Source organism: Cetorhinus maximus, chromosome 1 (assembly GCF_964194155.1).
Source record: "Cetorhinus maximus chromosome 1, sCetMax3.hap1.1, whole genome shotgun sequence".
Taxonomy (NCBI): Eukaryota; Metazoa; Chordata; class Chondrichthyes; order Lamniformes; family Cetorhinidae; genus Cetorhinus; species Cetorhinus maximus.
In genome coordinates this window covers 104,616,798-104,641,188 of record NC_135879.1, presented here as the reverse complement: position 1 = coordinate 104,641,188, position 24,391 = coordinate 104,616,798, and the positions used below count along the sequence as shown (strand labels likewise).

Sequence of the window (24,391 nt, the reverse complement as noted above, 5' to 3'; positions counted from 1 at the left end):
TTTTAGCAGCTCTATCCATGTGCATATGTCTTTAGTTTGGTGGAAGGATCTACATATGATAGCTCGTGGTATATCAGCTACCTTCCTTTTTCTAGCCTTGCAAGGCCAACAAATATCAGGCTTACTTACCACAAATTACTTCACTGGGTCTTGTTACATTTTAACCAGGTTTGCCAAACAAGCGGCCTTAGTGAATCAAGCAACTTCAATGGCCACTTAAGGGCTTCGCCTCACCATCACTAGTATTTTACCAGCAGTGAGTAAGCTTATTGTCACCTGGAGAGGCTGCCCATTAAAACTTGGCACCCTGTGGCCCATGGACATCCCTCTCCCCCAGTGGCACAGTCTGCACCTGGGAAAAGATCCGACCCCCCCCCCCACCCAACCCCCCCACTGCCCTCGTGAACAACCCTCCCCCTTGCTGGGAACTACCTGGGAAAAGATCCGACCCTCCCCCCACCGCCCTCCTGAACAACCCTCCCCCTTGCCGGGAACTTCCTGTCTGGCCCCAGCAATCCCCAAGTTACCTGCACTCTGGGCCTACTCCATCATTGCTGCTCTGGGGGCTGCTGTAGTCCCAGCAATGGCTGTTGCTCCTGGTGGTGCTGCAGCTCCTCAAGGCAGGGCATCCTGTCTTAGAGGGGTGGAAGCCATGACTTCAGGCAATCAATTGCTTGAACCACGTAAAATAGAGTCATGCCTTCCAGGGTAGGCAGAGGCGGGCTCATCCCTGACTTTCTGCCCTCTGGGCGGGGCCACTGCCTTCTTGTGAAACCCTGGTCTGTGAACCTTGGCATTAAATTTGTTCAGATAAGCTGCTTACTGAATTATTCTATTGAATTGGGCACCCTACTTTCAAAGGACTTTGTGAGCTGCTGGATATTTTTATTGTCCATTACTTGGGACAAGATGATGAAAAATAGCAGAAAATTATCCTCTTGTAGCTCTGTAAATAATTTAAAATGTTAACTTATTCAACTTCACCTTGTTTAAATTTCCTTAATTGTCCTCCTTCAAATAAGTTGGGCAGCTCATACTTTGTACTTCACCATTAAAAGTCTGATGCACGGGTAAGAATTGCGATTCCTCTTTGGAACTCTACTCCTGCCTGTTTCAATTGATCAAACTGACAAAACTGATCATGACTGTAGTTGAGAGTCTCTCATCAGACAAACATGCAATTGTTTACATGTATGACCATGACATCAATGTTGTTGCTTGTGTTGTTGTTACTGATGTTGGATCTTGGCTTTCAAAATGAAGGTGTTGAATACATAAACAGGGAAATGATGCTGAACCTTTATAAAGCTCTGGTTGGACCACAATTAGAATATTAAATCCAGTTCTAGTCACCACACTTCAGGAAGAATGTGAAGTGCAGATGAGGTTTACCAGATTGATTTCAGGAGTGAGGGATTTTAGCTACAAGGTTAGGTTGGAGACACTGTTCTCTTTAGAGCCAAGGAGATTGAGGGGAAATTTGATAGAGGTGTACAAGATAATGACAGTTTTACATAAGGTAGACAAAGGAAAGTTGTTTTCGTTAACTGATGGTACAAGGACGAGGAAACACAGGTTTAAGACTTCGGCCAAGAGATGCAGCGGGGATGTGAGGAAAAAATTTATATGCAGTGAGAAGTAACCCATAACCAATGAGGGTGGTGGAAGCAATGATGAATTATTGCAAAAGGAAATTGGATGGACACTTGAGGGAAATAAGCTTACAGGGCCATAGGGATAGAGCAAGGGAATTAGACTGATTGGATTGCCCTTTAGATTGCTCACATGGACTTGATAATTAAGTCAATAAGGATGACAGGACAGGTGATGTCCTGCAGCTACAGTATGTGGGACCTGACGGATGCCAGTCTGATCCCTGGCATCCAGTCTGCAGTAAGTGCCTGCGGCTTGAGAAACTTGGCCTCCGAGTTCATGAGCTGGAGGTCAAGCTTTGGGCACTGTGGTGCATCAGGGAGGGGCAAAGTTACCTGGCCACTTTGTTCCAAAAGGCAGTCACATCCCTTAGGGTAGGATCTTTTGATTTGGTCTATGGTCAGGGACTGGATTGTGTGACTGCAAGTGAAGCAGGTTATAGGAATTGAGAATGTAGAAGTGGAGGAGCCTCAGCCTTTGCAATTGTTTAACAGTTTGATGTTCTTGCAGCATGTATGGACAAGAGCAGCGGCTGCGAGGTGGATGAATTAATTGACCATAGCACTGTGGTGCAGGGAGCCATTCAAGTGGAAGAAGTAAGTAAAGGTAGTGGTAGTAGGAGACATTATAGTCAGGGCGATAGACACAGTTCTCTGCAGCCACGAATATGAGTCCAGAAGTCTGTGTTGCCTGCCTGGTGCCAGGATTCAGGACATCTTCTTAGGACTGGAGAGGAACTTGCATTGGGAGGGGTAGGATCTAGTTGTCATGGTCTATGTGGGTACCAACCACATAGATAGGACTAGGAAAGAGGTTCTGCTTAGGGATTATGAGCAGCTAGGGGCTAAATTAAAAAAGCAGAACTACAAAGATAATCCCTGGATTTCTACCTGAGCCATGAGTGAATTGGCATAGGGTAAATAAGATTAGAGAGATAGGTGGTTCAAAGATTGCTGTGGGAAAATGGGTTTTGATTCATGGGGCACTGGCACCAGCACTGGGAAAAGTGGGAGATGTACCATTGGGACAGTCTTCATCTGAACCATGCTGGGACCAGTGTTCTGGTGAGTCGTAAAACTAAGGTGGTAGAGATGGCTTTAAACTCAATAGTGGGGGTGAGGGATCATGTGAGGTGAGATGTGGTAAAATTAAGAGAAAGTCAATAGAGCAGGGAAGTGACATGGGTAATGATAACCAGGGTGTGGCAGAAAGGGACAAAGCATATAAACTTGAGTACACCAGCAGAAAAGGATAGAGCTTGTAAGAATGGTTTTAAAAAAGTTAAAATTAAAGGCTTTGAATACATGCAGTATTTGTAACAAAATAGATGAATTGATAACACAAATATATTATATATATATGACCTGATAGCCATTTCAGAGATGTGGTTGCAAAGTAACCAAGGTTGGGACCATAAATATTCAAGGCTCTTAGGCATTTTGGAAGGACAGAAAACTAGAAAAAATGGTGGGGTAGCTCTGTTAATTCAGGATGACATTAGCACAGCAGTAAAAGATGGCCTTAGTTCAGAACATCATGATGTAGAATCAGATTGGGTAGAGATAAGAAATAGCAAAGGTAAGGAGTCACTTGTGAGAGTAGTTTACAGGCCCCCTAACAGTAGATACACTGTAATTTAGAATATGCAGAAAGAAATAATGGGGGTTTGTAAGAAGGGTACTGCAATAATGATGGGTGATTTTAATCTTCATATAGAAGGGATGAGCCAGATTTGCGAAGGTAGCCTTGAGGATGAGTTAATAGAATGTATTCAGGACAGTTTCTTAGAGCAGTATATTCTAGTGCCAAGCAGGCAGCAGGCTATTTTAGACCTGGTATAGTGCATTGAGTCAGGATTAATTAAGGACTTCATAGTGAAGGAGCCTCTGGGCAACAGTGATCATAACATGGTAGAATTTCACATTCGATTTGAGGATGAGAAATGTGAGTCTAGGATGAATGCCTTAAACTTAAATAAGGGCAAATGCAAGGATATGATGATAGAGTTGGTTAAAGTGAACTAGGAATATAGGTTAAAAGGTATGACAGTAGAGAATCTGTGGCAAACATTTAAGGAGACATTCCATAACTCTCAGCAAAGATTTATTCCATTGAGAAAAAAAGATTCTATGAGAAAGATGCACTATCTCTGGTCAATTAAGGAAGATAAGGATAGTATCAAATTGAAGGAAGCAGTGTACAATTCTGCAAAGATTAGTGGTAGGTCAGAAGATTGGACAGATTTTAGAAATCAGCAAAAGTTGTCTAAAAGGATAATAAGGAGGTAGGAATTGGAGTCTGCGAGAAATCTGGCTAGAAATATAAAAACAGAGAGTAAGAGTTTCTATAAGTATTTAAAAAGGAAAAGAGTAATTAAAGTGAGCCCTTAGAGGGTGAGACTAGGGAATGAACAATGGAAAACAAGGAAATGGCGGAAGGGTTGAACAGGTATTTTGTGTCTGTCTTCACTGTAGAAGACACAAAAAAAATACCAAGAATAGTGGAAAATCAAGAGGTAAAATGAGGGAGGAACTTAAAAACAAGCACTAGGGAAAAGGTACTGGGAAAACTATTAGGATAAAGGGTGACAAGTCTCCTAGACTTGATAGCTTTTATCCTAGGGCTGCAGCGATAGTAGCTGCATTGATTGTGATCTTCCAAAATTCCCTAGCTTCTGGAAAGGTCCCAGCAGATTGGAAAATTTCTAATGTGACACCTCTATTCAAGAAAGGAGGGAGATAGAAAGCCAGAAACTACAGGTCATTTAGCCTAAACTTTTAAAAATCAACAAAGGGTTACTAAAAAAAATAATAAAAAGAGCAAAGGTAAATTATGAAAGAAAACTAGCGCAAAATGTAAAAACTAATAGCAAAAGCTTCTACAAGTATATAAAAGGAAAGAGAGTAGCTAAAGTGAACGTTGGTCCCTTGGAGGATGAGACGGGGGAGTTAATAGTGGGCAATGCAGAAATGGCAGAGACGTTTAATCAATATTTTACCTCAGTTTTCACGGTGGAGGACAATAGTACCACCCCAATAGAAATAGATAGTGCAGAGGGTATAGTGAAGGAGGAACTTAGAACTATTACCATCACTAGAGAAAAAGTACCGAGCAAACTATTGGGATTAAAGGGTGACAAGTCCCCAGGACCTGATGGCCTACATTCCAGGGGCTTAAAAGAAGTGACAGCGGAGATAATGGATGCATTGTCTATAATATTCCAAAATTCCCTGAATTCTGGGAAGGTTCCAGTGGATTGTAAAAATAAGTGGGGGAGACAGAAAGTAGGAAACTATAGATCAGTTAGTTTAACGTCTGTCGTTGGGAAATTGTTGGAATCCATTATTAAGGAAGTAGTAATGGGGCATTTGGAAAGTCAAAATGCAATCCATCAGAGTCAGCATGGTTTTATGAAGAGTAAATCATGTTTGACTAATTTGCTAGAGTTCTTTGAAGATGTGACAAGCAAAGTGGATAATGGGGATCCTGTAGACGTTTAGCTATGAGGAGAGGTTGGAGAAACTCGGATTGTCCTCACTAGAGCGACGGAGATTGAGGGGCAACTTGATAGAAGTTTACAAAATTATGAGTTGCATGGACAGAGTAGATAGTCAGAAGCTTTTTCCCAGGGTGGAAGAGTCAATTACTAGGGGACATAGATTTAAGGTGAGAGAAGAAAACTTTAGAGGAAATGTGCGGGGCAAGTTTTTACGCAGAAGGTTGTGAGTGTCTGGAATTCACTGGCAGAGGAGGTGGTGGAAGCAGGTACGATAGTGGCGTTTAAGAGGCAGCTTGACAAGTACATGAATAGGATGGGAATAGAGGGATACGGACCCCGGAAGTGCAAAATGTTTTAGTTTGACAGGCAATATGATCGGTGCAGGCTTGGAGGGCTGAAGGGCCTGTTCCTGTGCTGTACATTTCTTTGTTCCTTGTAGCATATCGGGACTTCCAGAAGGCCTTTGATAAGGTGCCGCACAAAAGATTAATACACAAGATAAGATCACATGGAGTTAAGGGTAATATATTAGCTTGGGTAGAGGATCATTTAACCAACAGAAAACAGAGAATTGGGATAAATGGGTCTTTTTCTGGATGGCAAACTGTAACTAGTGGGGTGCCACAGGGTTCGGTCCTTGGGCCACAGCTATTTATAATCTATATTAATCACTTGGATTCAGGGATAGAACGTACCATAGCTAAATTTGCAGGTGACACCAAAATCGGTGGGAAAGTAAGTTGCAAGGAAGAAATAAGAACTTTACAAATGAATGTGGACAGGTTAGGTGAATGGGCCAAAATTTGGCAGATGGAGTTTAATGTGGATAAATGTGAGGTTGGTTGGAAGAATAAAAAGGCAACTTATTATTTAAATGGAGAGAAACTTCAGAATGCTTCAGTGCAGGGGGATCTAGGTGTCCTCGTGCATGAATCGCTGAAACCTTGTATGCAGGTACAGCAGGTAATAAGGAAGGCAAATGGAATTTTGGCATTTATTGCTAAAGGAATAGAGTATAAAAATAGGGAAGTGTTATTGCAACTGTACAAAGCATTGGTGAGAGTGCGCCTGGAGTACTGTGCACAGTTTTGGTCCCCTTGAGGAAGGATGTAGTTGCACTGGAGGTGGTTCAGAGGAGGTTCACTAGATTGATTCCAGAGATGCGGGGCTTGTCTTATGAGGAGAGATTGAGCAGTTTAGGCCTATACTCGCTAGAGTTTAGAAGGATGAGAGGAGAACTGATTGAGGTTTATAAGATGCTAAAGGGTATAGACAAAGTAGATGTGGAGCGGATATTTCCCCTTGTGGGGCATTCTAGAATGAGAAGCCATAGTTTTAGGCTAAGGGGTGGTAGATTTAAATCAGAGATGAAGAGGAATTACTTTTCTTAAAGGGCCGTGAATCTGTGGAATTCACTAACTCAGAGTGCAGTGGATGCCGGGACGCTAAATAAACTTATGGAGGAGATAGACAGATTTTTAATTAGTAACGGGTTGAAAGGTTATGGGGAGAGGGCAGGAAATTGGAGTTGAGGCCGAAATAAGATCAGCCATGATCGTATTGAATGGCGGGGCAGGCTCGAGGGGTTGAATTGCCTACTCCTGCTCCTAGTTCATATGTTCTTATCTGTCATAGGGAAAATGCTAGAATCCATCATTAAGGAGGTAATAGCAAGACATTTAGCAAATTATAATCAGGCAGAGTCAACATGATTTTGTGAAAGAGAAATTGTGTTTTGACTAATTTATTAGAGTTCTTTGAGGAAGTAACAAGCAATGTGGATAAAGGGAAATGTGTGGATTTGGTGTACTTGGATTTCCAAAAGGTGTTTGACAAGCCACGTCAAAGGTTGCTACACAAAATAAGAGCTTAGGATGTGGGGGGTGGGGGGTAACATATTATCATGGATAGAGGATTAATAATCTGACAGAAAGCAGGCAATAGGGATAAATGTGCCATTTTCAGGTTGGTTACTAGTGGAGTGTCACAGGAACCAGTGCTAGGGCCTCAGCTATTTACAATCTATATCAATAACTTGGATGAAGGGACCGAATACATGGTAGCTAAATTTGCTGATGACACAAAGATAGGTAGGAAAGTGAGTTATCAAGGGGAGGTAAAATGAGGGGTTTAGTTAGGTTAAATGAGTGGGCAAAAATTTGGCAGATGGAGCTCTGAAGAAGGGTCACACAGACTCGAAACATTAACTCTGTTTCTCCCTCCACAGTTGCTGTCAGACCTGCTGAGTTTTTCCAGCATTTTCTGCTTTTCTATCCTAAATAAAAACAATTTGTTTTATTCTTACGTGGGGTGTGGGCATCGCTGGCTAGATCAGCATTTATTGCCCTTGAGAAGGTGAGGTGAGCTGTCTTGTTGAACCGCCTGCAAGCCATGTGATGTAGGTACGCCCACAATGCTTTTAGGAAGGGAGTTCCAGAATTTTGACCCAGCGACAGTGAAGGAATGGCAATATAGTTCCAAGTCAGAATGGTGTGTGACTTGGAGGGGAACTTATTGAACATAGAGAGACTGCAAAACTCTATGGTACAGTGGGATCTGGATGTCCATGAATCACAAAACATTGGTATGCAGGTGCAGCAAGTGATTAGAAAGGGAAATGGAATGTTGGTGTTTATTGCAAAGGGAATCAAGTATAAAAGTAGGAGAGTGTACATGGCCTTAGTTAGACTGCATCTGATGTCCTCTGTAAAGTTTTGGTCTCCTTATTTAAGAACGGATATAATTGCATTCAAAGCAGTTCAGAGAAGGTATTCTTGACTGATTCCTGGGATGAATGGGTTATCTTATGAGGAAAGATTGAGAATGTTGGACCTGTGTCCATTGGAGTTTAGAAGAATGAGTCCTGAGGGGACTTGACAGGGTGGATGCTGAGAAGATGTTTCCCCATGTCGGGGAGTCTAGAGCTAGGAAACAGAGTTTAAAAATTAGAGGTCTCCCATTTAAGACTGAGATGAGGTGATTTTTTTTTCTCTCAGGGGGTTGTTAGTCTGTGGAATTCTCTTCCCCAAATAGCAGTGGAGGCTGGGTCACGGAATATATTCAAGGCTGAGTTAGACAGATTTTTGATCAACAGGGGAGCCAAGGGTTATGGGGGCAGACAGGAAAGTGGAGTTAAGGCCACAATCAGATCAGACTTGATCTTATTGAATGGCAGAGCAGGCTCGAGTGGCCGAATGGCCTACTGCTACTAGTTCTTGTTCTTGTGTTCTTGATGGACTGAATGGAGTTTTTCTGTGCCGTAATGATCCTATGACTCTTTATAAAGTGCCAATATATATTAATCTTTTAAATATTTACAGTGTACTTGTACTTTCATTGTTTTACTTGCCAGACTTTTCGATGTTTTAGTCTAGAATATCAACCATTTGCAAACTTAATCAATCCGTTTCAGTGGGTGATTGAAAATTGCCATTAATTCAAAGGCCCATGTCAATTTTAAGATATTCATATTCAGTCATATTCATGTTCAACTACCAAATTCAGCACAGTATTGTTTCCATAGAAACTGGCCTAAAACCACCCAAACACATTTCACATAAGATCTTCGCAGACTGCAGATAGCAAAAACAAGTAATCCACGAGTCTGGACTGATTTTGAGCTTAGTTTCATTTGGTTGATGCACACCTACTGCACCATCCAGTCACTAAAATGGTATATTCAAGCAAATAGTCTTAAAAATTGCTGACATGTTGCTGAAGCTTTTCATCTTGCACTGACATCGCCGGTGCAGAATCTTGTGTATTGGGAATTTGAGGTATGTGTTTTTTTCCAATTTTTTTAATCAATTAATTTATCCCAGTATTTAAAATTAACAGGCTCTTCAGTGCACACTAGTTTCTTTGCAGCCACTGCTTATATATGATTCAGTTTTCAAAATTAAAAGAAAATCCTGAATGGGATAAACAATTGAGACTATTTGAACAGTCGAATGGTAGTAAAGAACTCGAAAACTATTGAAGAGAGAGACATGTTGCTGAAGCTTTTCACCTTGCAATCATCAGGATAAACACAAAAATGCCAAATTTCAAACAATCACGACAATTTATACAACAGGAGAAGCACTTGCATATATCTCACATTCCCAATACTTCAAGATTCTGCACTGGCAATACTGAAGATGAAAATTTACCCCACTGATTTATGGAAATTGCTGTGGCTATGTTTGAATGACCCATTGCCCGGGGAACTTTAACCCTCCCTAAAATGAGCAGGAGGGGGAAGGGATGAGGGTTTAAATACAGAAAGATTTGAAACCTAACCCCAAACCACTGTGAACCTGTCCACTTCCAATTTATCCTGGCTGGGTTGAGATGTAGGCGAAAAATCTGCTTTCGAGAGGTGGGTCAGTAATTTAAATATGTTAATGAGGCTGCATGTCTCAGATTGGAACAGACTTTTATATTTGATGGCTGTGTGGCAGGAATCTTTTGTCTTATAACCTGGCAGCTGAAGAGAGATGAGGGTGGCCGACACCAGCAAGTGAGTGCTTTGCCAACACTGCTTGTGGGTCAGCAGGGGCAAGCCTCTTTCCCCTGGCCCTCCCAAAGTAACCTGCTGCGATTGGCCTCCCTGCCCACTGTTGACCAGACACCCCCGCGATCCAGTGACCCCCACCACCCTCCACAATCAGAAACCCATCATCTCCTTGCTGATGTCTAGATGTACCTGTGATCCAATGCTCCTTCCCCACCACAGCGGACTCACCCCTAATGCCAACGATCTATCACCCCACAGTGATCTCCCCCTGACCCACCATCTCTCCCTACCAACTTCCCTCCTCTCCAGTCCCCATCTGTGCCCTTCTTCTCACCTGACAATCTGGTCCCCAGGGAACGGAGAAAAAAAATCAAATGAGATCCTCTGTGTTAGACCCACATTTCATGGTTTCCCAGCTCTTACAACCCCACCCTACTCCCTTCCCCTCTTGTAAATATGAGGGCCATTGTCTCAGTAGTTACAGTTGTATAAATGTTATAGGCTGGAATTTTCCGCTCCCGTCTGTGGCGGGAATCATGGCAGGTGGGGGCACTAAATTTGGTGGGAGGCAAAAAAATCTGTTTCTGGACAGGGGGATAAGCTTTGCGAATTTGTTCTCCTGGCTTTTGAGGCGAGTTAAAGGCAGAGTGAGTTTCCTGAGGAACAATTTTGGGAACCCCATTTGCATTCATTAGCACCTCGTGTATGCTCCTTAAAAGGCTATCTTGCCAGAATTATGTTCACCCTCCAAATTAAGTTCCCTGCCAGCAGGAATTTAGAACATTCAGTTTTACAATTGTGTACAAGTGGCGTGCACCTGGTGAGCTTCACCCCTTCCACGATTTTGAGGTCAGTAGATGTTGCTTTCATCATCTTGGGGACCTCGCATAACTTCACTCGAGTGCCATTAACTAAAGCACTGGATGAGGGAGGCAGACGAAGGCTGAAAGGCTGGGGAGAGTGTCTGGGGAAGGTGGGGAGCGGGGAGAGCCCTAGAGGACAGGGTAGATGGTGTTGAAGCTGGGGTTCTGGGAGGAGAACTCAGGGTGCTGGTGATAGGACAGAACAGTCACAGTCAGAGGCAGTAGTGGGATGCAGTAGGGTGGCAGGTTCAGGGTGAGTATCCGGTAGGTGAAAGTCTCATCGGGTGGGTCATGGGGGGGAACAAGACCGATGGCTCAGGAGGGGACAGGGTTAGGGGGGACATGGGGATGGGGTAATAAGCATCAGCTCTGAGGGCAAAGAAGGCATATGGGGATGGATGATGATAGGCTCCAGGATAACGGGAGAGGTTCAAGGCTGACAGAGGGGAGTGATATTTGGTGGGTAAAGGGTGGGAAGGTTGGTGGGAGACGAGGAGGGTAGAAGGGGGTGGAGCAAGTTTTCCAATCTGACCTTGACCAGGCAGTTATAGTCAGTCAGTGAGATCCCTCGAGGTGGGAGGAGGGTCTGTTCGGGTGGTTGGAAGTCAAGCTCAGCACAAGTAGCCGGCTGAAGGGACACCCTAATAATTGAGGCAACTGGATGAGAACCATGCTCAGTTGTGTTCTTCTCTCTATGGTGAAGCCCACATGGCAGCAGGTTTGTTCTGGCTCATGGGTCTCATAACCTCGAGGTCCCAGCAAGGGGTGGAGCTGCCATTCATTCTGTGGCATTTGTCGTCGGCTGCAGTCAGAGACAGGGGTGAAGGGAGGGAGGCAGGTGGATGCTTCCAAGGGGCACGGCTGGTGGATGGCAGCCAACCCGCGACTCCAAACCTCCATCCTCCCAGGTGAATGATCCTGGCTGACAAGGGCTCATGTCTTCCAATGCTGCCAAGGCAATGGTCTCTCTATAGAGTTTCAAGGGTCATACAGACAAGCACAATAGTGTCAGAGGGAGGATTCTTGTACATGGCTCTCAATACCTTTGTCAAAGAGCAACGTCTCCATATATATTCATGAATGAATGGGAGGAACACCTATCTCTGGTCCTCCAGGATGTCCTTTACCTGGAAGGGATGGGGTGGGGATACCATGTATAGATGGAGGCCAGGCGAAGGGCTTAGCACTGCCTGCTGGCTTTGAGATGGAGGGAAATCAGTAAAGGACGTAATCACTAAATGTATCACTTCAATTTGTTCACAGATCCACTAAGGTGTCAATGATGCAGGCTGCAGGTAACCCTGCCCTGGTAATGGCTCCCATCCAGATGAGGCGAAGGAGGGCCCATCGCTGGTTGGCACAGGGCCAGGGGGAGCAAGGGCCTGAGCAGCAAGAGGCAGTGAGACTTCTATAAGGTCAAGAGGCTGGTAACCATGGACCACTGCAAGGGCAAGCATTAACCTGACCATAGGTGTGTTGCAGAACGTGCTCTTATCTACAGTTGAGCGAAAGGCAATTCTGAAGGCACCCTCTTGTGTTGTGAGATGTGGTTCCTTACATCTGCCAACTTCTTTAGTACAAGCTGCGGCCACGAGGACTCTGATCTGGAGGAGTAGTGCAGAGCTTCTAGCCTGCATTAAGTGAATGGCTGTCCGGGTGCCTTTTAAATATAGCGCCATGAGGTATTAGTGAGGTGGCTGACTTCCTGCTCACCTTGCCACAAGATTCGCTGAACTCCTCTCTGAAGTATAATTAATGAGATAAAAAGCAGAAGATCATGCATATTCACAGGCCCCGCCACCCAGTGGGAATTATGTTGACTTTCCTGCCCGCCACCAGACTTAAGAGCAGCATTTTCCAGCCCTGCCCGCCGTTGGCAACATCTGGTCCCACCGAAAGTCAGTGGTAATTTGGCTGGGCTGCCGAATCTCCCGCAGCGGGCCCTGCCATGACGGGGTTGGAAAATCCCATCCATAGAGTGTTGTGCATACTTTTTAATTGGATATTGTGTCATATATATTTGTACATCCAAGGGGAAAAGCAATGTCTGTAAAGGTGTGCGAATTTTAGTTCCTCTGAGGAATTTTGCTGAAACATCTTAAACTAATGATGTAAGTAATACAGTAAATTATGAAGCAGTTGCTTTTGATCATTTTTAAATACATCTTATTTAATTCAGACAAAAGAGACACTATCCCTTTAAGCAAGTCATTGAGAAAAATGCAGTGATGCCCAAGGGTAACGACGGCAGAAGAGTAACAAGGTATTCATGGGATATGCATGAAACCTAAGCACAACAGGTGTGGTCAGTCCCTCAGACTGTTCCCAGAGATTATGAAACCTCCCCAGGGAAACATTAAATGAAGTAGTCACGATCAAAGAGCTTAGTATTGTTTAGAGCTACATTTATCTCAAGGTTAGGGTACAGACTAAACAGAAGTGAGCTTTCTCATTATATGTGTTCTTAATGTTACTACTTAATTGGATAATTTTTTTCTTCTTGCTTGTTTCCTCTAATATAGCTTGAGCTATTGCAATGTTCTAATAATATTAGGTTAAACAATTATATATTTCAAATTGTTAAATGGTAAAGGAAAATCTGATAGCCTCATTCAGTAAAAATACATGTTCTTAAAAACCCTTTGTACATTTTTGATCCTTAATCTTACCATTTGAACAGATGTTCTTAATTTGCAGCCTTTAACAAATAATTACACATTTATAATACTTTTTGTAGCTTATATACTACGAATTCTATTTTAATGATCATTCCAGGGTGCTTTTCAACATTATTATTGCAAGAAAATAATTTACATTTTCATAACAAAGGCAACAATGTCAGTATTTCAAAGGCATATTTGAAGTATTACAATTTTATGCTATAATTTTGCAGAGTATTCATATTTTAAAATAGTTTCTGTTAAGGTTAATTTTGTTTGTGTTGTTTAATTGTTAAATATATCCAAATTAGGCATTTTTTCACATGCTATATAATGCAAAGTGTTTTAAACATAATAACCTTCCAAAGAAGACTGCTGTAGGCAATGCGAATAACTCAGTGAAGTCCTGGCTATTACTAAAGACTCTTTATACTTTATACAAAGTATCACTTCGGCTCTGGGTCATCAGGCTGCAGATCTGCAAGAGTTTTGGGAGAGAGCTGACTCTGTTGGCTGACTAAAGGTAATAGGGTTACATAAACTGTACGTCTGTTTGACTAGTCATAAGAACGCAGTAAACTGATCAGTTAGTCCAAGGGATTAACACACTGCCCTCGCTACATGGCTTTTATTGAATCCTTGGGACTCGATCCCAGTACAACAGTGTTACTCACACTTGAAGTATTATTATATTTCATTTTCCCCTCCAAGTAAATGACTTATTTTCAGTATGCTTTACTTGATGTATATACACTTGTCAACATTTTATACTTAATATAAAGTATGTTTAAGTCCAAAAACCAATTTGGAAAAATACACTTTGATATTTATGATGTAACACTACAGAATTAAAACTTTGGGGTGAACAAAAGTTCATCTGAATTAGCAGTCAGGATTTTGCTGACACAGTGGGTGCTGACCTTAAGGAAACCCTCAGTGTATTGCCAACAGTTCCCAACTGAAGCCTCTGTCTTTTCTGCCAGGTAACACACGCTCCAGAATAGGGGGAATTGGATTACACACTACTTACAACAGAGAAGTAGCTAAATAGCTTGTGGTGATATGTGAACTTTTAAAGCAAAAAAAAAAATGATATCCAGGAATATAATCCTCAAATTCCATGCCTGAATTCTGAAATGGAAAAAATGCTTTACCCAATCTCAGTCCTCCCTCTGTTGACTGAGTGCACAGTGGAAACTGGCTGAACTGCCATGAACAAAGAAATACCTTTTACATGTTTTTTTGCGATTTTAACTGTTAACATACCATGTGTAACATCTGTACATTTTATTTTTATCTGCATACTTTAATATTGTAAGTAACCACATCACAAATGTGGTATCAGAGACGATGGTAAGTTTACAACCATTCCAGGAGGAAACAGTTAAAAAGATTTATGAACAATAAAGCTCTCCCTCAGTATTATGCACTCTATTACAACGGTCTTTTGGAAGCTGCACGATTTTTCACTTTGTTGCTAAATTGATATGCATTTGAACTGTTTTTCAGCATTCAGATGACCACTAAAGCATTTTGTAGTTGAGAAGTTAAAAGGATAAAGCAGAAAATTTACTAAATCTGCAACTCAATGTAAGTATCTTATTGATTAATGAATTAATGTCAGTGAATGGTCAAGTGCTACAATTAATAACAATTCACTTGCATTAGACTAACCAGAGTCGATAAAGCTGCTATTGTGTACAATGCCTATTTGCCAGTAAAGTGATGATGTAGCATAAGTACAAGTACTGCTAACAGCTCAAATTATGAAATAAGGCAGTGAGTTTTCTTTTCATCAGACTTTATTTCAAAACATTTTGGTTTGGTAAAAATTTAAGAGCAATTGTGTCATATTTCAAGGCAGTGAATTGCATTTGAATCACCTTGAATCAAACTAACATAAAATTGAAATGTAAATGTGAATCAGCCAAATTTACAGATGATAAATTAGGACAGGCTATGGAATCAGAGGAGGCAGCTCTGAAGTTACACAATGAGTGCTGAACAAAATGTGTAAATGGATAGAATAAAGTTAAATCAGATTTATCCAGGCAAGTGTAAAGCAGTGCACAGAGGCAGGAAAAATATGCAGCAACGCATGGTCCATGAATAGTATTTAAGTAGCTAATGATGAAAATTAAAATGACCAGAGTCTTTGGAGGATTTGATCTCAACATGTCCAACCAATGCAGAACAACAATCAACAAAACCAATAGAATGTTGAACTACATCACCAAAACAGTACAGTACAAGTAAAATCAAACAGTACAGTAGCCTGATCAGGCTGCATCTTGAATATTGTGTCCAGTTGCAGTCTCAAGATATCAAAACAACATTCAAACATTGGATGCTGTGTAGAGAAGAGCTGCAAAGGTTGATCCCCAGTCTTAGAAATCGCCATTATGAGGAAAGTCTGGAGAAACTTTTTGGCCTTAAAGGAGCCACCTGAGAGGTGACCTTATAAAAGTATACAAGACTGTAACTGGCATGGAATAGGAACAACCTGGAAAATTACATTAAATGAGACGGCAAGAGTACAACAACCTGTTCCAGGATTAAACCTGTAAATTTAGTGCTGATATCAGAATTTCCAACGTCAGAATAGAATTTCTTATGGAGTAGCAGAAGCAAAAATCCTGGAATCATTTAAGAGCCAATCAGGTGCTACAATGGGGAATTTTAGAATCATTCTGGATGGATGTGTGGATGTGTTGAGGTGGAATAACTGGTTTCCTCACTTAGTCTTTTTTTGTGAAAATGCACTGTTGGGTCAGATTTTGCTTTGGCAAGGCATAGGAACATAGGGAATAGCAGCAGCTGTAGGCCATTTGGCCCCTCCAGCTTGCTCTGCCATTCAACTAGTTCATGGCTGATTTTCAACCTCAACACCATTTTCCTGCACTATCCCCACATCCCTTGATATCTTTGCATCTAACGGCATCTGCCATGTTTGTATTTTTTGAATTTTTGCCTGGCAAATGGTTGAAAGTACAAGCTAATAATGGCACAGTGAAGGAAAGAGGGCATCTGGAACTTTATTGAATGGGGCAGGCAACTTGTTTCTCCTGAACCAATCAGATTAAATTATTATGAAATTAAATGCACAAGGACTAAAAAGGAAATGTACATTAGAATGAATGTCTGAGGTGTACTGCTCCATTGTTAGCCTTGTGAAAACAGCAACTCCCTCTCTGCCTCATTATTGAAATGCATTGAACGGTGTGAAGTTACTGTATATGCACAGTAGATATTAGAGTGGGTGAGATCAATGAGCGGGCTTGGGGGTCTGATGGGTGGGTGGGGTTTTTGCTGTCAAATTGGGAGAGAAGGTGGGTGGCAGAGTGCACACTTAAGGGCCTCATACCGCCAGTGGCATGGAGGCACTAAGCCACAAGGGGAAACCACCTAGTAAAAGCTGCTGTCTCCTTGTCGGCTTGGGGAGGGGTTGCGATGGATAACCCTCGTGATTGGGCACCCTGTGGCCAATGGAGGGTTGCCCCAGCAGCAAGGCCTGCCTCACTGGCCCCAGAAAACCCATAAAGGTACTTTAGTTCTGGAGTCTCCTCCATCATCGTTGGCCTGGGCCTGCTGCAGTCCCAACAGTGACTACCACTCCTGGTGGTGCTGCTGGAACTGAGGAGCTGCTGACTCTCTATTGGTCAGCAGCTCTTGAAAGTGTTCCTTTGCTCTTAAATTGGCAGTCGCTCTGATGGCAGGCAGTGAACTGCATGATTGACATGCAGTTGCTCCAGGGCTTCTGAAAAGGACTCAGTGTTTTGTTTTTAATTCATTCATGAGATGTGGGCGTTGGTGGCTAGGCCAACATTTATTGTCCATCCCTAATTGCTCTTGAGAAGGTGGTGGTGAGCTACCTTCTTGAACTGCTGCAGTCCATGTGGTGGAGGTACACCCACAGTGCTGTTAGGGAGCGAGTTCCAGGATTTTGACCAGAGACCACGAAGGAATGGCGATATAGTTCCAAGTCAGGATGGTGAGTGGCTTGGAGGGGAACTTCCAGGTGGTGGTGTTCCCATGTATCTGCTACCCTTGTCCTTTTAGGTGGTAGTGATCTTGGGTTTGGAAGGTGCTGTCTAAGGAGCATTGGTGAGTTCCTGCAGTGCACCTTGTAGATGGTACACACTGCTGCTACTATGCGTCGGTTGTGGAGGGAGTAAATGTTTGTAGATGGGGTACCAATCAAGTGGTTGCTTTTTCTGGATGGTGTCAAGCTTCTTGAGTGTTGTGGGAGCTTCACTCTTCCAGGCCAGTGGAGAGTATTCCATCAACTCCTGACTTGTGCCTTGTAGATAGGTGGACAGGCTTTGGGGAGTCAGGAGGTGAGTTACTCGCTGCAGGATTCCTAGTCTCAGATCTGCTTTTGTAGCCACAGTATATATGTGGTTAGTCCAGTTCAATTTCTGGTCAATGGTATCGATACTGGGGGATTCAGCAATGGTAATGCCATTGAACGTCATGGGGCGATGGTTAGATTCTCTCTTGTTGGAAATGGTCATTGCCTGACACTTGTGTGACACGGATGTTACTTGCCACTTTTCAGCACAAGCCTGGATATTGTCTAGGTCTTGCTGCATTTGGACATGGACTGCTTCAGTATCTGAGGAGTTGTGAATGGTGCTGAACATTGTACAATCGTCAGCGAACATCCCCACTTCTGACCTTATGATGGAAGGAAGGTCATTGATGAACAGTTGAAGATGGTTTTTGAGCTATTGAATAAGGCACTGCCACAGCCATTAAATTCAACACATTGTCAATTACATGCCAGGTATAGAAAGCGAAATAAAGGGAGAGAAGGAGATTAGATTAAGGCAGAAGAAGAAAAACTCCTACAACTTTACATTTTAAAATCTTGAACAACAATTAAGGCCTGAGCAATGAACACACTTGTAATAGTTAATTTTCAATGCTAGACAGGATGCTTGGCAGTAATTAACACATGTCACATCCTTAAAAGTGTACTTAGAAGGGAATGGACAGAACTTAAGTTTCTGTGGTGAGTTTAGTTTGTATTTACCATGCAAAAACTTCATTCATATTGTTCGATGTATTTCAATGTTGGGGCAAATAGCAAGAAGCTGATTTTGCAAAGCTAACAGTGCAGCAGTGCAACTTGGACAGCATCTTTTGGATAGCTTGAATTTAATGCGCATTTTGCCCCTGACCTGAAGATGCTGTATCTTTTGCACATAAATAACAGCAAGCACCATTAGTCTGATTGTTCCTTTGACTGGAAAATCTGTGTAGTTATAAGTGAACTTCACTAGCAGAATGTCAGAGCATTTGACACAAGGGATTGAATTTTCCCCATCCCAACAAAGGGATGAATCATGTGGGGTGGGATTTAAAAATGATGGGAGGGACCCAATTCCAGGATTCCCACCCCCATTCCGCCTCTGGCAATTTTCATCGGCATGAGAAATGTAATGGGTAGCGAACCCACATCCAGCTGTCACGTGTTCCTGACTCCAATGCTGGAAGTGGGCATTTCAGACCTCCTGAAATTTTCATGGTGTCAGACCAGCTTTGCAAGGCGATGTGGTTCACACCAGCTCAGAGCTATCATGAATCATGGAGGAACAATGGTTGGAGCCAGGCAATGTATGAAAGATAAGTTTAAAAGGTGTTGCCAACTTTACATGACATAATGAAATGCTGTATCATACGTTATATATCTTTATCTTTATTTTTTCATGGGATGTGGGCATCACTGATGATGCCAGTATTTGTTGGACATCCCTAATTGTCCTGTTTTTAATATAGTGATTGATTATCAGGCTTTGTTCTGAAAAGGCAGGTTACCATTAAATGAATAGCATTGTGAAAGTGGAAATGACGTCAGATGCATTAGACTACATTATCTTCTGGAAAAAGTGTTATTCTGCATTGCACAATAGTGAAATTCAGAATTGACCCCTTTGCATTCATGATTTCCTTGAAGTTAAGCTCAGCCATCTGTTTGGCTGCTTCAAAGCTTTGACAGATGGCTGAGCTTCTGGCTGACCTCAAATGCTTTAATATATGTGGCTCTGGCTGTCTTGTTGACACAGTTGTTCAATGGAATCACATTATGAATACTTGGCTGAGTTCCAAACCCCCTAATAAATTCAGCTCAGCAGGAGTTGTTGATGGAGTTGTTAAGGGGAACATACGTTTTTTTATACTGGCAGATATATGAGCTGTCGAGAGGATTATGGGCAGAATTTTACGTCCCATGTGTGGGCATGCACCCAACCTGATTGATCACAAAATCGTGTGAGATGATGTCAGTAAACGTCCCGATGTCATTGTGCGCTTGTGCAATATTTTGCTTGGCGGGCGTGCACAAAAGTTAGAAGCGCACCCACCAACAATTAAGTGGTCAATTAAGCACATTAATGGCATAATTATCTCTGACTTTTATGTGGCCCGTCCAACCTTATGGTTGGCGGATGGGCAAATTGGCCAGGTGGCCTTTACATTTTTCATCAAACCTCATCCAAGGCCGGGATAAGTATCTATAAGTATTTTTGAGGCATGCTTTCAGGTGCTTGTTTGTGATGCATGGACAGTTTTTGTAGCTTTTTAAACATTTATTTCATCATTTGCAGGTCTCCAGCTCCCTGGGGCAGCTATCTGCCTTCAGGGAGCTATCTCGCAGCACTCATCCACGCCTGCAGAAATGCCATCACCTGGCCCCTTCCCATCCCACCCTGGCAGCGCTGAGCTTTTCAGCATGTTTTTCACGCTGGCTGACCGTTAATTGGCCAGTCAGTGTGAAATTACGATTGGGGGCAGATCGCTGTCAGGGATCCATCTCCTGGCCGCTCCCAGTCCAGCTGATTGTGCCCGCCAGGAGTAAAATTCAGGCCTATGTTTCTTTAAGTGGACTTTGAAGCACTGTTTGTTTATTTTGACAGATTTATGAACTGTTCAAAGACTTCCAAATGTTGTTATAGGGCTCGTGAGTTCTGTAAATACTGGATAGTGGGGAAATAGGTATGGGATGGGGCAAAGAAAGAGGTGAGGGAGGGTGAGGGGCATGTTATAGGTATGGGGGTGAGGTGGCTGAATGTGAGGGATAGATGGCCAAGATTCCAGTCTGGCCCCACCATCCTGCCATGAAAATTAGGTGGGCTAGCACTGCCAGTCAGGAGGCAGGATCGCAACATTGGGAAATCCCCTGACTTCCGATTCTGGCCTCCAACGTGAAAGTCCAGCCCAAAGTCTTTGAGGCTTGTTTTCAGAGGCAGGGATTTTATCAACAGCATGTCAATCCCTATGCCATATCCAGAACCGTGTGCCACTTTGACTTTCTCTCTTTTTGCCCTATCTGCCATGATTATAATTAAAATTCTAAATGCCAGCAGCATGCATGGAAAACACATTTGATTTAACAGCTGGGAAGTCCGCCATCAGCTGCATCTAGGGGCAGTCTATTAAAGAGTCTTCTGGTCAAACAGGGAGGCTCTGCATCACAGCCACAACTTTCCAGCCTGACTTCATAAGCAGGCTTGATGGAGCTGAATGGCTGACTCCTGTTCCTAATTTGTAAGATAACAGAGGACTTGAGAGCACCAAGGTGGCCAAGGTGTTTTTCAAAATTAAATTTCACATGACATTATTCATGTGTGAATCATTATTTGTTGAGACTAGCTTAGTCAGAAAGCTAAATGTATTGGCACACCTCATGGTTGGCAAGCATTGATGGTTACAGGAGAGTTAGAAATATTTCTTTTATTGAAACAATGTTCTTTTTTTTTGTTCACTCTTTATTAAATGTTCATGCTGATATCCAGTGTTGTACTCACCACTTTTTGGACACAGCTGAACCTGCAAGCTCAGCTGGCCCTCCCTTCTATTAAGGACATTGTCCGAGTTCTCAGTGGCGTAACTGAAATGTTGTCGGTGAACTCAAAGCTCTGTAAGGACTCTGCCAGCCAACACCCTGGGGTGGGCCTACATTTGGACAGTACTGACATCGTCCTTTAGGCCCCTCATGTTCTTACTTTAACTATCTGTCCCCACCCCATCCCCCATCACACCCAGGACACCAGGCCCTTCCCACTTCACTCTTTCATACCCTAATCCTCACATTCTGTTCTCTCTTGGATCCCTCGCCACTCCTCCATGCTCCCTAACCTCACTCCACAACCCACCCTCGCCACTGACTCATCTTTGCTGGTCCTGAGTCTCCACGCAAACTGTGATGCCCCTGCTCTCCTCCCGTGTACCATAGAGTTAAACAAGGAAAACTGCTGACTTCAGACACAACCGCACAAAGCCGACTGGTGCACGCCACCCTTAAACGATTGTGAACCGGGTGTCATGAAATTCTCATGCGCCACTGACTTTATCTTGAAGGTGGGGCCATTTTGAAAACTGTTTCACACTAACAAGTATTCATGCCATGTAAATATGTCACAAGTATGAATCTGCTATAGGTCGGAGTAATGCTCAACATGCCGCAAACACGCCACTGACTTTACCTCTGCAACTCAATCCCCCATCAGGAAATCCAAATTTCACATCCTGCCTAATTAAGTCACCTCGCAGGCCACATTTCCCACCTTGAAAGCTCCATAAAATCCCCCCTAGATTATCAGAGACCAAATGTTATTATCCCACCTCAGGAGTGCAGATTAGGTCAATGAAGGCACAAGAAAACAGATGAGTAAATATTAAAACATATTATAAGGGAAAAAATAGTGAAATTAGAAACAAGTGAAATTTGGAAAAGTAGAGAAAATTGGGAAGATAGGAGATTAGAAGATGTGCAAACATATACTCCTGCCCTGGAACTTTATCCATCAGAACATTTTATGGGAGCGCACAAATACCTGAATGTGCTGCCTATGGGAAAAACTGTTCTGGGAAGTTACTTCTAGGCCAGGATTTTCTGGTCGTTGGGCGGGTTCAGTGGGGGCGAGCAGGAGTGACCATGAATCAGACCACTCTGTCACATGAGCAGGGACATGTTACAAATTAGTTTGAAATTTTTTTTAAAATCACTGATCGAAACCTCATCCCGCCCGTGGATGAGATTTTCCAAAAAATCCAAAAGCCGCTTGGCCTTTTCACCTGCCTGCCAACCGTAAGGTTGGATGGGCAGTGAAAATTTTCATTTAATTACAACTTTAATGGCCATAGTAGGCCTGTAAATTATCGGTGGACGCTCGCCTGATGTCATCGCGCGTCATTTTACACTTGTTTGGGTCGGGTGCGTGCCCGCCCGACGAGTGCAATATTCTGCCTCTAATTTTTTTTGAAACTTTGTTTTTAACAGTTTGGGCCTGAAATTCCAGAGGCTGGAAAGAGCAAGAAAAAGGATGGAGAGCAGAATCACCTAACAACTGAGAGTTGTCATGAGTTCCATTGTGGCCTCTGCAAAGGCTCAGTTTTTTGCCTAAAGTGAGGCAATCAATCTCAGTCAGACTCAATTGCCTTTACAAAAGTGTATTTTGGCTTTAATAGAGCTAAAGACAAAAACTCTCTTTTTGTTTGGCCTGGGAAGAGCTTCAGGGTGCTTCTACCACATTCTGTTGACACGATAGGACAGGTACCTCTGATATGTCCAATTCACAGCCTGCACGATCTTCTACCCATTTGTTTAAAATTTGTCTTTACGTTTAAAATTTGTCTTCATGTTTCTCTATCAGTTTACATAGAATATAGAGCATAGAAACAGACCATACAGACTAATTAGTCTGTCCTGAGTTTTATATTCTGCACATGACTACTCCCATTCCATCTACCTTATTCACAGCCTTTCAGAATAACTTTCTATTCCTCTCTCTCTCATGTACTTGTCTAGTTTCCTCAGGAAAGCCTCCATGATATTGACCTTAACCGCCTCCTGTGGTAGTGAGCTCCACATTCTAACTACTCTCTGAGTAAAGAAATTTCTCCTTATTTTCATATTAGCTTTATTAGTAATTATCTTTATTTATGGTTCTTAGTTTTGGATTCTCCCACAAGCGGAAACATTCTCTCCACATATACTCTGTCCAATCTAGTCATAATTTTGAAGACCTCTATCAGATCTCCTCTAAGTCTAAAGCCCCAATCTGTTCAATCTTTTTCAATAACTGTAATCTCTCAGTTCTGGGACCAGCCTTGTGAATTTTTTTGCACTTTCTCTATTGCTTCAATGTCCTTTTTATAGTATGGAGACTAGAACTGTAAATGGTGCAGGCTGACTGGGGTTTTATATAAGTTTGCCACACTTTCTATAAGACTTGTATTCATATAGCATCTTTCACAATCTCACAATGTCCCAAGATTTCAAAGCCAATTAAATATTTTTGAAGTATAGTCACGTGTAATGTAGGAATTGAGATTAAAAATAATTTATTTTTACCCATAGTTGTGGGTACAACTATTGTTGACCCCTCCCTCCCTCCAGCCCCCAACAAAAGTGTTTAATATGATTTTGATTTTCTTTAAAAGAAAATTGCTGTTTCATGTGCTGTGTGCAGTTTTTGAATTCAATGGTCTTAATGGGCTTTTTATCATTGCATGCTTGTGTATCTTAAAACTGCTGTGGAAATCAGTGCTGGTGAATAGTTCCATGAGACCAGAGATCCAAGTGTTTTTAGAAAACAGATGTGTATTTGCTCCATTGACTTTCAGGATTTCTTCTACCTGCATTGCAGGACTGGATATGTCCTTCGCCATTGCGAACTGCAAATAGTGGAGGAATTGGAGGAAAAGGTTAGCACCCACAACTGGAATCATATCAGCTAACAACACAATGGAACCATAAAAATTGAAAAGCACATGTGCTGATTAAGATTCTGCTCCTACTTGCTATTTAATGTCTTGAAAAAAGGGACAATTGTATGCAATGGCAAAGCTGTCCGAACTTTGTAATTTTTGAGCATTCATACATAAACATGAATTCCCTAGTCTTGGTTTTTAATTTGGTTCCATGTCCATCCTGATGTGGTACTGTCTTTAAAGATTGCTGCATTATGGAAAAATGAAATTATTTCATGCATTACCATTTGTAGACCAGATATTTTCACTAAGTTAATGAATTTTTGAACACAAATCTAGAATATTGTATACCTGAATTTGGAGTTGAAAACAATCAAAAAGCCCTGACATACATTTAAACTTTTAAGTGTATGACATATTAACCATAAATCTTCTCGGAATTTAATCATAGACAAGCTATCGAACGCATTTGATATGGAAAGCTTTGTGCTGACATAAAGTG

At 42.3% G+C, this 24,391-nt stretch overlaps 1 protein-coding gene across 3 annotated transcripts in view; it reads left to right on the top strand.

The window, feature by feature from the left end:
- Positions 1 to 24,172, top strand: part of rab28 (RAB28, member RAS oncogene family) — a 219,795-nt gene extending 195,623 nt beyond the window's left edge. For 2 of the 3 annotated variants that reach the window (XR_013577067.1, XR_013577068.1), the window contains exons 9-10: positions 14,683 to 14,763; positions 23,826 to 24,172. The gene's annotated coding sequence lies outside the window, so the exon portion shown is untranslated. Of the gene's footprint in view, positions 1 to 14,682; positions 14,764 to 22,456; positions 22,779 to 23,825 lie in introns of those variants that run through there. The other variant, XR_013577069.1, reaches the window with a different exon arrangement.
- Positions 24,173 to 24,391: the final 219 nt, after the last annotated feature.